The 15,580-nt window shown below is 42.5% G+C and overlaps 1 protein-coding gene across 3 annotated transcripts in view; it reads left to right on the plus strand.

The window, feature by feature from the left end:
- Positions 1–15,580, plus strand: part of LOC109914390 (zinc finger protein 239-like) — a 49,960-nt gene that overhangs the window by 30,109 nt on the left and 4,271 nt on the right. The window contains exon 5 of one of the 3 annotated variants that reach the window (XR_007265965.1): positions 8,485–9,341. The exons of 1 other annotated variant lie outside the window; for it this stretch is intronic. The gene's annotated coding sequence lies outside the window, so the exon portion shown is untranslated. Of the gene's footprint in view, positions 1–3,747; positions 4,809–8,484; positions 9,342–15,580 lie in introns of those variants that run through there. One more of the 3 variants, XR_007265966.1, reaches the window with a different exon arrangement.

Below are 15,580 nucleotides of genomic sequence, written 5' to 3' on the forward strand. Positions count from 1 at the left end.
CGTCCAGTGGTGTCCCACAGTGGTCAGTGTTGGGCCCTTGCGGTTTATGGTTCGTATAAATGATTTAGAATTGAATGTGGAGGGGTGGATCAGTTAGTTCGCAGATGATACAAAAGTAATGGGTGGTAAATCGTGAGTAGGGTAGCCTTAACTTACAGGAGAATGTTGATAGTCAGATGGGCTAATCAGTGGTTATGGAATTTAATCTGAGTCAGTGAGAAGTGAAATGTTTGACAGGGGAATTGGTCATTGCATTTGGCTGTTAACCAAAAGGTTGGTGGTCTGTTGACCAGCCAGTGATGGAAACCTATTTTTTTTTTCCCATCAGCATTCTCCATGACACAGGCCTGGATTGTCAGTGGGGATTTTGGCTGCAAGACAATTTCACCTAATGATGCTCCCTCCACAGTTAGACCTCAAAAGACAGCTTCTAATGCATGGTGCTGCAAATAATGAAGGAAGAAAATGGAATTTTGGCCTTAATTGCCAATTAATTTACTGCCCCTTAAATCCTGCCCATCTCTGATAGAAGTCCTGTAATTGTGAACATGAGGAAAGAGGCCACTCTTTTAGACAGGCAAATAAATGTGTGAAGCTGAGAGAGCAAAGAATGACAATAAATTTAAGAGATATATATGAACCAAAATTTCCAGTGCATGTTTCCTCCCTGGATTAATTTGCATGTCCATAAGGTTCCCTCACCAACTTCTACAGATGCACCATTGAAACCATATTGTCTGGGTGCATAACAGCCTGATATGGCAACTGCTCTGCCCAGAACAGTAAGGAACTACAGAAGATGTTGTGCACAGCCCAGACTGTCATGGAGGCCAACCTTCCATCCATGGATAACACAGTGTGGAGCTGGAGGAACACTGCAGGCCAGGCAGCATTAGAGGAGTAGGAAAGTTGACGTTTTGGTGGGCTCGATTTACTCAGCTTGATGCCGCAGAAAGACTGCCAACATCGTCAACGACCTATCACACCTCAGGAATGATCTCCTGGAACCTCTTCAGTCAGGCAGAATATACGGAAGCCTAAACACATGCACGAGCATGGTTCAGGGACAGCTTCTTCGTGGCCATTGTCAGACTCAGGAATGGAGTCTGTAGCCTCAAATAATGCTGATCTAGCTAACGTTGATCTCATGCCCTGTGCAATGTAACTGGTATGGCTCTAAGGCTTTTTGATTTGAACATCCTTTGCTTACTACGATTTGCCTGTACCACTTGTAAACAAAGCTTTTCACTGTATTTCAGTACATGTGACAATATATTAATCAATCAATCCTCTCTCTTCAGTTGCTGCACATGAACAGTTTTCCTCCCTCCCTCCCAGGATGAGAAAAGAAATGGAAAGGGGGAGATATTGCTTTGCCCCCAGATGTTGCACAGAGAAGGAAATCTGATTCTGAAGACAACGTCTGCTTTATAAAGTTCACAGTGAAGGGTTGGGGCTTGCCCAAAGTAGACAGTAGGAATTGCTGAGCTTGTCAGGGATGTCCTTGGGTTCCAGGCTGCAGGCCAGATGCACTGACATGAGAGACCCGCCTCAACACATTTTTCCCCATCCTCATCCTGGAGCTAAGGTTTCTAGAGCAACCGACTGCTGGCTCAGGCCAGAGTGAAAAGCCACTTGGGGTGCTGCCTCTCTGCCTTTCTTTGGAGGCTGCTGCTCCAAAAAGATACAGATCGAGCTTGACCGCTGGCGGCAGCTGCACTGCACTTGCTTTGGATGGCGGGACTGCACTGCACTTGCATGGCCCTCCTGCTGCTGACTGGGGGAGGGGAGAACAGTTTAGAAAACCTCCTCCTTAAATTTTCCTCCAGGTTATGCAACAGCACAAGGTTTGTGAATTTTCTTGTGCAGAAAGAGTCATTTGATGAATCAGAAGGTGAATGTGATCAGCCTCTGCCTGTTTGTGTCTTTAAGGTTTGTCTGTTCTGTCTGTGGTGAAAGGTATGGAGCATGTGGAAATAGAGTGTGGAAGACCACGGAGGAATTTGAAAATGAGGATGAAAACAAGGAGGCATTGCTGAGCAGAGGTCCAAAGCTTTTTTAAATAAGTTTATTGATGAGATGTGGGTATTGCTATCTGGATCAGCATTTATTGCCCATCTCAAGTGTTGCCACGGACCATGTTTGAAGTTTTATTGGAGATATTATGAGTGAAGCCGGTTGATGGGGTCATTTGGATTTTCTGAAAGCTTCTGATAAAGTCACACATAAGAGCTTAGAGTGCAAAATCAAAGTTCACAGTATTGTTGAGAATATACTGGTGTAGATTGAGAATTGGTTAGCGGACAGGAAACAGAGAACAGAAATAAATGAATATTTTTTGGAGCATCAGGCTTTGATAAGTAGACCACTACAAGGAGCACCACCCTTGGACCCCAGCTATTCAAAGTATATATCGAGGATTGGGATGATGGAATCCAATGTAGTATTTACAAGTTTATTAACATAAAACAATGGGGATTGTGAGTGAGCAGAACACAAGAGGTATTAGGGAGATTCAGACAATTTGAGTGAATGGCAAATTATGGCATTGCAGTATCAATGTGAAGTTATCCACTTTGGTAGAAAATTCAGAATGGCAGAATATAACTTACATGGTGGTAGATTTGGAAATGTTGAATTACAAAGGGACCTGGGTATGCTTGTATACCAGTCATTCAAAGCAAGCATATAGGTGCAACAGGCAGTTTAGAAGGCAAATGGAACTTTGTCCTTCATTGCAAGAGGATTTGATTACAGGAGCAAGGAGGTCTTATAGCAGCTGTGCAGGGTTTTATGAGGACACAAGTGGAGTCTGTGTGCAACTTTGGTCTCCTTCACGAAGAAACATTATTTTTGCTGCAGGCAAACAGCAACTTTTTGTGTCGGTGAGGTCTATAATGAGGAACAAGTGTTATCACCTTCCATGAATCAGGAAGAAGCTCCAGCTGCCTTGTTCTTGTTTTGAGTCAGATTTGGAGAAGATATCACTGTTGAGAACTCCACAAAGATTTGTCCACAGTGGGAAGTATGTGATATTCCTTCACTCCTGCTTTATTCCCCAGTCACAGAGTGACACAGAGTCTGATGGTACCATTTGTTTAGACACTCCCATTGCAGAATTCACAAAAGAAAGGGATGATATGGATATAATAATCGAGGAGTAGTGTGAAATATTAAATAATCCTGATGGACAGGAAGTGTTAGAAGAGATGGAATAATTGAAAGGACATAAAACACCAGAGGCAGATGGATAGTTCCCCAGGATGTTGAAGGAGGTCAGGGAGGAAATAGCAGATACTGTGAGGAATATTTTCCATCCTTCAGTAGACACAGGTGAGGTACCAGACGGCTGGAGGAATGGTCTGGATCTAGTGTGGCTCCTCTACCCTGGATCTGAATCTATATTCATCCATTGCTTGATTTCATGTCTGTTCTCTGGAATCTCCTTTCTACCATTGCCTAACTTCCTTAGTCCCGAGTAATGGTTGTACTTTAGGACTGTTTTGTGTTTTACTGTTATTTCTGCTAATTGTGCCTAAATTAGGTTTCTACCACTGCCTGCCGCCTGACCGTGGGCTGCTGATGTACCAACTTTACCCTCCCACAGAATCGTTAATTGTCCGAAATTGTTTCTACTGCACTGATGTTAACTTCCACTGTAAACATTATGAGCTTCATCCAGTTCACAATTCGTGACCTGTGTTTTTGATTTTGTGGTTTCCATCTCACTCCCTTTGTTCTGAGGAGGTTCTGCAGTCAAGAAACTGAACTCAAACAATACATCAGGATCTGAGAGTAGCCAAACATATCACAACTTGAATATCACTGAATGTTGAGCATGGAAGGAAAAAGAGCTATTCACAGTGGGGAGAAACTGTACTGGTGCTGTGTGTGGACAAGGCTTCAACCATTCAATTGGCCTGTCAGAACATAAACGCATTCATATCAAGGAGAAGCCTTGGAAATGTGGGCACTGTCGGAAAGAATTCTTTCATCAATCAAAACTAAAAATTCATTGGCATAGTCACACTAAGGAGAGGCCATTCATCTGTTCTGAATGTGGGGAGGAATTTATTCAATCATCTACCCTGCGGAGACACCGGAGAGTTCACACTGGGGAGAAACCATTCATCTGCTCTGAACGTGGGAAAGGATTCACTCATTCATCCTGCTGAGACATCAGGAAGTTCACATTGGGATGAGGCCATTCACCTGCACAGAGTGTGGAAAGAGATTTATCAATTCATTAAATTTGGTGACACACCAGTGAGTTCACACTGAGGAGAGACCTTTTAAATGCCCAGTGTGTGGAAGTGCTGTAAAAGTTCAGAGGAGCTGTTGCTCTATCAACATGTTCACACTGATGAGAGACTGTTCAGGTGCTTTGACTGTGGGGCTGTGTTTAAATAATCATCTTACCTCACTGTACACCATCGTGTTGATACTAGGGAAAAGTCATTCACCTGCTCTGACTGTGGGAAGGGCTTCTCTCAGTCATCTCACCTGTTGATACTCCAGTGTGTTCACACAGGGAGAAGCCGTTTGCCTGCTCTGACTAGGGGCTGGAATTCAGTCAGTCAGGCCACCTGCTGAGGCACCAGCACATTCACGTTGGGGAGCATCCATTGACCTGCATCTGATTGCGGGAAGTGATTCACACATCTGCTGAGTTACCCGAGAGTTCACAACTAACTACAGTGATTGGATTTTAATATTAATCTCATCCCAGGAGTGACAATGTTCATTGCTGTATGTTTGTGTTGATGTTAATAACCGCCTGTCTAGTCATATGTTAATGTAGATAAACATCAAATAAACCAGCATTGCGTAAAACACAGTATTGTCTCTAACATAGGTGATTCCCTTGTTGAATTCCTCTCCCTCCCCCCTCTATTCACACCTTTAACAAGAAGTGTGAGGAGTTTCGTTGTCAGTGTGATTGAGACAATCCAATCAGCTGCCTCTGTCAAGACTGGAAAATAAAACTACTGTCGAAATCTCAGTGATCTGATTTCCCACCAATATATTCACATCCAGAGGAGAGATCATTATAGTGCTCTCACTGCAGGACTGGGTTCAGGCAATCATATGCCCTCATTGTAAACACCAATGAGTTCACACGATCAGAAGGCTGTTCACTTGCTCTGAGTGTGGGAAGATACACTCAGGCATCCCACCTTCTGCGACACCAGCGAGCTCATTAATGGCTGCAGCAGTCGGTTTTGCTGTTAATCATATGTTTGAGACATCAATTCCTCTCTTGGTCAGAGTCATTGTGACCTCACTCACTGGAGGGGTCAGGCCCACATTAAATCACAATTGGCCAAGTCTCTCTTTTAATCGCTCTGGACACTGTCTGATTCTTTATTGCATTCTCCCATTCTTCTGTGTACAACCCCCTCACCTTGTTACACTCAAGTGCCTTGGTTTATGTTCCATAGGCTATCAAGTTATCTATTACATTGCAGTTTATATTGCATGGACTGATCTTTTAGTGGGTACAGTTCTAGACTTGTCACGGGTTTAATTACACTGATTTCTGTATCCAATAGTATCAAAATTGACTCAATTTTTGACCATATTAGAGACAGTTATTTAACTGAGGCTCCATAGCTCAGTGGGTGGAGGACTAGCCTTGTAACCCAAGGATTGTGAGTTAGAACATTTCATTTTCAACATCATCAACAACAAAAAAGAACACTTGGTATTTCTGATAAATAATATTAAGAGGATTCCATCACTCAGCAGGTCTGTCAGCATCTGTGGGAAGAAAACCAAGTTAACTTTTCGAGTCTGGTGACTCTTTATCAGGATTCTTATAGGATTTAACAGGGTAGATGCAGAAAGGTTATTTCCCTTGTGTGAGAGTCTAGGACCAGAGGGCATAATCTCAGAATAAAGAGCAGCAATTTAAAAGATCTGGAAGTTTTTTTTTCTCGCAGAGGGTAGTGAATTTGTGATAATATTTACCACAGAAAGCTGTTGAGGCTGGGTCATTGATTATGCTCAAGAGTGAACACAGGTTCAGCCCAAGATTCAGTGTTCATTTGAGCCATAGAAATTGGTGGAGTGTGAGGTCTTACTCAGAGTTAAACCATACCTAGAGTGCAGATGTTTGCAATCTCGCTTAGTGCTGTTGGCATTAATGTTAAACTTGATATGAGGGCTGCTACTGAAAAGAAAAAATGAGTGGATTTGACAAAAATAAATGATAACACCGAGGTAACCTGAGGTCCGAAGGAACTTGTAAAGTCTGTTGTGGTCACTGCATGAATGGCAGCGGTAGCTGGTGTGGACAGACAGCAGAAAGACTGCAGCTCCAGTATTGTGATGAATATAGATGGGTTAGAAAATACTATGTGATTCAGAGTGATTTTTTTTTCAAGTACTTGGTGCCTGATGATGTCCCTTCAAAATATTCACAGCTTAAATTCATCCTTGAATTACTTAACGGTTGAATAATTGTAAGAGTTACTTTTACCCAGAAACCTGAATGCTGCCTAACGTGCCACTGCTAGCATCTTGAGGCAGACTTAAACAGTTGTCAGACCGACAGAAGCACAAAGACGTTCGTACCAAAGTGAAACCATGGAAATGTGGCCACAGTACATGGGCAATCTGAACCCCATCTGAACTGAAAGCTCATTGGCAGAGCATAGCTCACACGAGTTGACGGTGAATCCAGATGAGACAAGGGGAAGGGAAAGTTCTACAAAAGTAAGTAAATTGTATCAGAGATATTAACAAGTCTCCACACATTATGTGTTTAACACAAAGCCGATTCAGTTGACTTTTATTCAGGATGGTGACACCAAAAATTGTGTTTGAATTTCTTAATATCAGGAGAAAAGGAAACCAATGAACAGGGTTCAGTCCTGGAAGGAATTGGTAGTAAAATCCAACTCCTGAATTCGCTGGTGTCTCGTCAAGTTACAAGTCTGAGTGAATCCCTTCCCACACTCAGTGCAGGTGAATGGTTTCTCCCCAGTGTGAATTCACTGGTGTGCAGTGAGATGAGACGATTGTCTGATCCAGACCCACAGTAAGAGCACCTGAAAGGTCTCTCCTCAGTGTGAACTCGTTGGTGTGCCACAAAGCGACAGGACCGAGTGAATTCCTTCCCACATACGGAACAAGTGAATGGCCTCTCCCCAGTGTGAATTTGCCAGTGTTCACTGAGATCAATTGATCGTCTGAATCTGGTCCCACAGTGAGAACACGTGAACTGTCTCTCCTCAGCGTGAACACGTTGATGTGAAATGAGTTTCCTGGAACTTTTATAGCACTTCCCACAATCCAAACATTTGAAAGGTTTCTCGTTAGTGTAAACACGTTGATGGGACATCAGTTCTCCAGAACATTTGAAGCAATTTCCGCAGTCTGAACATTTAAAAGGTTTGTCATCAGACTGAACACGTTGATGGTTCATCAAATCTCTAAAACTTTTAAAGCATTTCCTAGACTGTGTATTTGAAAGGACTGTCATCAATATGACCACATCGGTGGGAGATTATATTGCTGAAGTTTTAAAGTATTTGCCACAGTTTAGGTGTTCAAAAGTTCTTTCCGCAGTATGAACTTGTTGATGGTTTATCAGTTCCATGGAACTTTTATAGTACCTCCCACAGTTCATTATAAAGGCCTCCCCTCAGTGTGAATATGTTGATGGCACATCAGATCCCCAGAACCTTTATACACTTCCTCCAGTCAGGACATCAAAAAGATCTCTTATCACTGTGAACATGCAGATGGCCATTAAATTGCTGGAACTTTTATAGCACAATCCACAAACTGGGCATTTAAAGGGTCTCTCCCAAGTGTGAACTCGCAGGTGTTTGTGTAAGATGGACGACTGAGTGAATCCTTTCCCACATTCATTGCAGGTGAGTTGTCACTCCCCAGTCTGACTGCAATGTTGAATTTCAAGCACGGACAGGTAACAGAATCCTTCTCCACAGTCTCCACATTTCCACGGCTCCTCTCTGCTGCGAACAGTGTTTTTTCCTTCCATGTTCAAAATCCATTGTTATTCAGTTTGTGCAAATGGGGCATATTTGTCCGATCCTGATGTAATGATTGATTTCAGTTTCCTTACTGCAGATGATGCTCTGCTTCCATCACCCTGTGAAGTTGATTTAAAACATAATAAAGAGTGTCGAGAGAGAGCACACAAAATCATAAAGGCAGGCTGTGAAATGCAGCTGAATGAATTTGGTCATTTGTGGGGCTTGCATGTGGAAGAAGTGGCTATGAAAGCTTCTGCATTGTCATTAATACCCAACTGGCTCACTGAAGTCTTTCAGGGACTGGTCTAGGCCGACACAAGACTCTGCAGATTTTGAAATTATGTTATGATTTAGATCATTTATGTAAAATCAGAAAATGTAGGATTCCTAAGAGCAATTCTTGGGGAACTCCACTATTAACCTTGCTGCAGTCTGAAAAACATCCTGTAACCAGTACACTCTTTCTCCTGCCTCTCAGACAGTCTCATCTTCAACAACTGAACAAGAACCGAGGACCCGACTGCTATTGTTCCTGTTATTCTATGACCTTCAACCACACTCGAAAGCCTATTTCATGATATTTTCTCAGATGAATTTTGGAAGCCCATGTAAAGTCCAGAGATAGGGATGGATGCACGGAGTGAGAGACACTCATATGTGGAACTAGAGAGGGACACACACAAAGCTGAGTGTTTGAGTGATATTTTAGGTGGTCTGCCCGTAACTCTGCTTAGGCTCCGTTATTTCTATAGCACCGTTTTATATAACACAATGTTGCATTGGAATGTATCTATCATGTTATAGCAGAACCCCCTGTGCATCGACAACAATAACTGTAACAACACTCTTTGTTACCGCATCAAAACTGTAAGTAAGGTTGTAAAACATATTTTGTCCATAACAAATCAATGATGGCTTTTCATAATTAACTTAAATTTTCTCAAGCGACAGTTCACTTTGTCCTGAATCATTGGTTCTGGAGGCGTTGCCATCACCAAAGTGAACTGACTCACCTGTCATTGTTGAGCTTATCTTTACTTCCTTTTTGAACAAGGGTGTAACATTTACAATTCCACAGGCCTTTGTCACCACCCCTGGGTCTTTAGGGGATTGAACTGCCTCCTGAACCTCAACACTCACCTCCCTCAGTGATACATGGGTACATGTCATCTGGTCCTGAAGCCATATCAACATTGACAGATTACCTATCTGATGCCTCCTCCTTGTCAATTTTAAACATGTGAAGTGTTTCAATTTCTTCCTCCTTCACCATGGCCAGAGAAGCATCAAATTCCTTGATAAACAATCTATTTAATACCTCAACCATCTCTCTGCCTCCAGCTGTAAATAGAATTTTCAATTCGTAATTGTCTTCACTTCTCTTTTACCATATTTACAATTTATATGCTGACAAACCTGAATCGATAAGCCTTCAATTATAATTCCTCTTTATGCTCATCCTCCCTCTTTTTCTCTCGTATTTGCTCATTTAGTTCCCCCGTGAATCTTCCAAATTCCATCTGGTTCTAGTTGTAGCATTCTTTCCTCCTTCATCTTAATTTCTTTATTTTGCCAACTTTGGTGCACTGGATTTGTTTTTTCTAACATTCTCCTTGGCGGGTATTGTAATTCATGACTGCAGCTGACACTTGGTTCTCCTAGGACCTCCTTTGCATAGATATGCTGACACGAAACCTCCTTCTAAATTTTTCTACTTGCTAATCATTCAGTGATGAACTAACAAGTCTTTGGCAGAAGAATAGTTACTTAAGTAACAAAAGTAATCTGTTTCAAAACAGCCAGATAACAGGTTAAACATTCACGCTTGGGAACAGGCATAGTTATTTCTTGAGACATACTAAGTCGGTCAGGGATACATAGCTTTGTAACATAGAAGGAACAACTGAACAAGAAACGAGGACCCGACTGGTATTGCCCAGAGACAATCATCAATATTTAAGTGCATGGGTCAATACGATAGGTTCTAAGTTAACCCTTGAAGGTCAACTGTCTTATGCAACTGTAGGAAACTATATACTATGACTATGTCAGCAGTATTTCTTCTTTAAAGGCAGATTCAGTTCTGATTCCAATTTATCTGGGGCAGATCCATTCACAACCTATTGACATTGGCTTTTTATCAACTAATTACACTTACTCGTAGCTGAAATGGTTGCCCACAGAAGTGTCAAATCTTTTCCTACAGTTTTCAGCACTTGGTGATAATCAGATCCGGATGAACTAAGTGATTGTCAGATTTTGGTTTTACATTTGATTTGAGTTCCTCAGCTGTTGATCCTCTGCTTCTCAAATTCTGTCAACTAAAATTTACAAAAAACTTCAGACTGAGTTCAGGATGGAATTTCAGATGAGATCAACATTCTTCTTGAATAAAAACAAATCCTGCAAATGCCAGATAACTGAAATGAAAACAGAAAATGTTGCAGAAACTTTGCATGTCCAGCATCATCTGTCAAGGCTTCATCAGAATTAACATTTCCAGTCCATTTACTCTTCTTTGTCATTCAAAACGTTGAAGCTGTTTTTCCGTCCTTGATACTACCAGAACTGAGATTTCGTGCACTCTCTGTCTGTACCTATTTTCGCTTGGTGTGAGTTTGCCGCGTGTAAATGGATTTTTGTTTTTAAAAACTTATCTACTGCCTTTTTAATACTAGTAGCGACCTCGTCTCCTAAACTGTTTGGTGCAGGGAATTCTAGATATTCTCCACTCTCAGAGAAGAAGTTCTTCACATCCCACTGAGTGCCTCTATTTTCCCGTAAATGTATCCCTAGTTCAAGATTCGCCCACTCGTGGAAAAATCTTTTAAAAATTTACCTTGTCAAGTCCAGTCAGAATCTTGTACTTTTTAAATAAGATCAACCCTCTTTCTTCTAAACTGTAATGAACAATAGTCTAACATTTTTAACCTTCATTGCAGGAATCAATCTATTGAATCTCTTTTGAATTGCCTCCAATAGCACGATATCATTTTTTAAATAAGGTGACCAAAACAGTAGACAGTGTGGACTCACCAGAACACTAAGGTTGTAACAAGACTTCCTATTTTTAAACTCCAACCCCGTAGTAATAAAAGCCAAAATTCCACTTGTCTTGTTAATTATTTGCTGCATCTGCATAATAACCATTGTTTGTTTCGTATACAAGAACCCTGATCCTTCTGCACTGCACATTTTTGGAGTGTCTCTTGATTTATTAAAAATCTGCCTTTTGACCCTTCCTACCAAAGTATATAACCGCACACTCCCTAGATTAAACTTCATCTCCCAGGTTTTTGTCCACTCACTCAACCTATCTATATCCCCTGACAGATTCCCATGTCCTCTTCACAATATGCTCTCCCACTTATTTTGTATTGTCAGCAAATTGAATACGTTATGCTCTGCCACTTCCTCCGTGACTTTAACATAGAGAGAAATAATTGAGGCCCTATGACTGACCATTCTGGCACTCCACTCATTACATCTTCCAATCCTGAAAAATACCCATTAATGCCGACTTTCTATCTTCTGAGTTTTAAAAAATGGTCAGTCCATGCTCATTTATTACCCAATACCGTGTACTCCTCCCTTGTCCAGTGACCGTTTATATGGTCCTTCACTGAATGCTTACTAGAATTTCAAATACCTATCATCTACTGCTCCTTTTTTTAAAATCAATTCTACTTGTTATATCTGCAAAGAACTCCAGCAAATTTCTCAAATGTGATTTCCCTTTCGACAAATGACGTGGATTCAATTTGACTGCAATAATCTTTTCTAAATGTCCTGCTGTTTCTTCCTGAACAATGGTCTCTAACATTTTCCAAATGGCAGACATGTGCTAAGACCTCAAGACGTTGGGGAAGATGAAAGCCATTTGTCCATCAAGTCTTCTCCACCTTTCAATGAAATCATGGCTGATCTGATAATTGTCAACTCCACTTTCCTACCAATCACCATGGCCCTTTATTGCATGGGTGACTAAATATCTGTCTATCTCAGTCTCGAATATACCCAGCCTTGACAGCCCTCTGTTGTAAAGAATTCCAGCTTTGCTGCACTCTGAAAGAGAGAAAATCGTCCTCATCTCTGTATTAAATGCGCAACCCCGTCCTCTGAGATTAGGCCCACTGGTCCTGGACAATCCTGGGTGTAGGTCAGAGTAGAACAAACCCCTTTATTAGATGTGAACTCACCAGCGTCTCCACCGTCAGTTGTGAGTATTTGGAACACTATCTTTGTGATCTCTGGTTAAACAGCCTGCTCTTGTTTGCACGTTAGATTTGGCAGTGATTATTCTGCTTCAAAAGTACTTCATTGGCTGGGAGGCGTTTTGGATTCAGGTGATGGTGAAAGGTGCTATAAAAATACAAAGACATCTCTTTTTCTCAATCCAGTGCTTTGATTATTTATGTATGTGCTCATGGAAATAAATTCTTCCCAATCCCAATTCTCTTTCGTTAATGTGTACAGCTCAATTCAACCTTACTTCAGCCTCTGTTTTTCTGATCAGTTGCAAGCTGAGGGGAAATGTTGGGGCCATGTCATAAACAGGACAAGCCTAACATCTTTCCTCATGAAATCATATCATGAGAAACATTAAGGTCCAGTTCAGGGCCTTTAGTCATGGCCGAGAGGTTAAGGCGAGGGTTTCCCATGTAGGGTCCTGCGGACTACGTTTCCTGATCATGCAGGTTTGAAATGACTTCCTGCTGGATCAGTTATTGCTCAAACTCCAGAAAAGCCAACTCAACAAGCCCACATTTTTCACAGGTCCGTTTATTTGTTGACATGCAGGAAATTCAGGTTCTGAATAGGAATCGTCCCAATCTCAAAATGATAACTCTGTTTCTCTTCCAACAGATATTGCCTGACTTGTTGAGTTTCTCCAGCATTCTCTGTGTTTATTCTGCATAAATGCTATTTTTCATCAGATAACTTCAATCTCAGTCCTCTGCTTACTGACTCCAATCAATGGAAACAGTTTCTCTCAATCTGCTCCATCAATCCACCAATCCCCCATTTTTTCCACCTCCATTATTAGAAAAAGCCCCAGGGAATCTCCGGTTAACCTTTTTAACTCCATAGAGAACAATCCCAGTCTCGGCAATCTCTCCACAAAAAAGAAAATCCTTGTCCCTGGACATGTTGGAAGGTGGGGGTTTATGAAGAGATTGAAGGGAAATATTGTCATTTGGGAGGTAGAAAAAGTATTATGGAAACAGAACAGAAAGCCCAGTCTCCAGCTTTATGAATCTTTGGAAACTCTATGGGAACTGGGATCAGAGGAAAGTGAATGGTGAACTGGCTGAATAAGCAGAGACAGTCCAGGCACTTTGCCCTTCTTTAAGAGGCTGCAACATTGCCTCTAATGTTCTTGGGATCATTAACTGATCTGATACAATGAAAGGATTCTGGTTCCTGCACATCAGGAATTCAAACCCTCAGAGCTCGAATTTTATCAACTCATCAACTTTACTAACACCTTCCATCCCAACCTCAAGTTCACCTGGACCATCTCTGATACCTCTCTCTCCTTCCTCGACCTTTCTGTCTCCATCTCTGGCGACCACCTCGAAACTGATATCTATTTCAAGCCCACCGACTCCCGCAGCTACCTAGACTACACCTCCTCTCACCTACCTTCCTGCAAGAATGCGATCCCCTACTCCTAATTCCTCCACTTCTGCCACATCTGCTCCCAAGTTGAGGCGTTCCATTCCCGAACATCCCAGATGTCCTCGTATTTCAAGGATCACAATTTCCCCCCCTCAGTGGTCAGAAACGCCCTTGACCGCATCTCTTGCTTTTGCTGCACCTCAGCCCTCACACCCCCTGCCCACAATAAAAACAAAGACAGAATTCCCCTTGTCCTCACGTATCACCCGATTAACCTCCGGATTCAATGTATCATTCTTCGCCACTTCTGCCAATTGCAATCTGACCCCACTACGAAGGATATATTTCCTTCCCCACTTTGATCTGCCTTCTAGAGGGGCCACTCTTTCCACGACTCCCTCGTCCGCTCCACGGTCCCCACAAGCCCCACCAACTCCAGCACTTTTCCCTGCAACCGCAGAAGGTGCTATACCTGCCCCTACACCTCCCCCTCACCTCCATCCCAGGCCCCAAAAAAACCTTCCACATCAAACAGATATTAACCTGCACATCCGCTAATGTGGTCTATTTTATCAGCTGTTCCCCATGGGGCCTCCTCTAGATCGGTGAGACCAAGCGGAGGCTCAGAAACTGCTTTGTGGAGCACCTACACTCGGTTTGCAACAAATGACAACACCTCCCAGTTGCAAACCACTTCATCTCCCCCTCCCACTCCCTGGACGACATGTGCATCCTGGGCCTCCTCCAGTGTCACAACCATGCCACCTGGAAACTGGAAGAACAGCACCTCATATTCCGCCTTGGAAGCCTACAACCCAGTGGTCTCAATGCAGACTTTACTAGCTTCAAAATCTCCCCACCCACAACCTCATCTCAATACCAGCCCCACTCTCATTCCCACCTCATTGACCTGTCCATCTTCTCTCCCACCTATCTGCTCCTCCCACTTCACTGACCAATTCCAACCACTTCCTACCTTCACTCACCTTTCCTAGCTTCATCCCTGCCTCCTTGACCTATCCATCTTCTCTCCCACCTATCCACTCCACTCTCTACCTGCAATCACTGCCCTCCCCCTCTATTTATTTTACAGCCCACTTCCCCTTCCCGATTTCTGAAGAAGGGTCCCGATCCGAAACGTCAGCTTTCCTGTTCCTCTGATGCTGCCTGGCCTGCTGTGTTCCTCCAGGTCCACACTGTGTTATCTCAGACTCCAGCAGCAGCAGCTCTTATTATCTCTGAGGAATTCAAACCCTATCTTGGTTCTGTGGCAATGAGAAAACTCAGGAACAGACAAGACATTGAAATTTTTGAAGGGAGAGGGCACCGGTTGTAGGAGAGCTGGAATTCCTGGTCAGTTTGGTGTTTGTACAAAACCAGTACAACTTAGGTTCTTGACTAGGAATTGACCACGGGCTGTGGCAGCAAAAACGCCAAATCCTAACCACGAGACCACCAGGGAAGATATGGAAAACATTTTTCTGTGCGAGTTCATACTGGAGAGAAACCATTCCTCTGTCCTGAGCGTGGGAACGGGTTCACGAATTCACTTGACCTTCTGACACACTGGTGAATTCACATTGAAATGAGGCTGTTCACCTGCTCTGATTGTGGGAAAGGATTCACTCAGTCATCTATCCTGCTGACACATCAGTGAGTTCACCCTGAGGAGAGGCCATTCATCTGCTCCAAATATGGGAAAGGATCACACTCCATTTACTGAGTCACCAGTGAGTTTACAAAGGACTACAGTAACTGTCATTTTCTATTCATCACATTGAAGAATGAAATACGCTAATTGAGATCTCCTGTTGGTGTTAGTAAGCTTCAGCCCAAATAAAATGCCCAATATTCTGATTACAATCAAATAAATCAGCTTTGTGTTAAATAAAGTGCTTTACTCTTTTTGTTCTATCTAACACACAAGTTAATCCTTTTGAAGGGGTCTCCCT

Source organism: Rhincodon typus, chromosome 42, assembly GCF_021869965.1.
Source record: "Rhincodon typus isolate 14 chromosome 42, sRhiTyp1.1, whole genome shotgun sequence".
NCBI lineage: Eukaryota > Metazoa > Chordata > Chondrichthyes > Orectolobiformes > Rhincodontidae > Rhincodon > Rhincodon typus.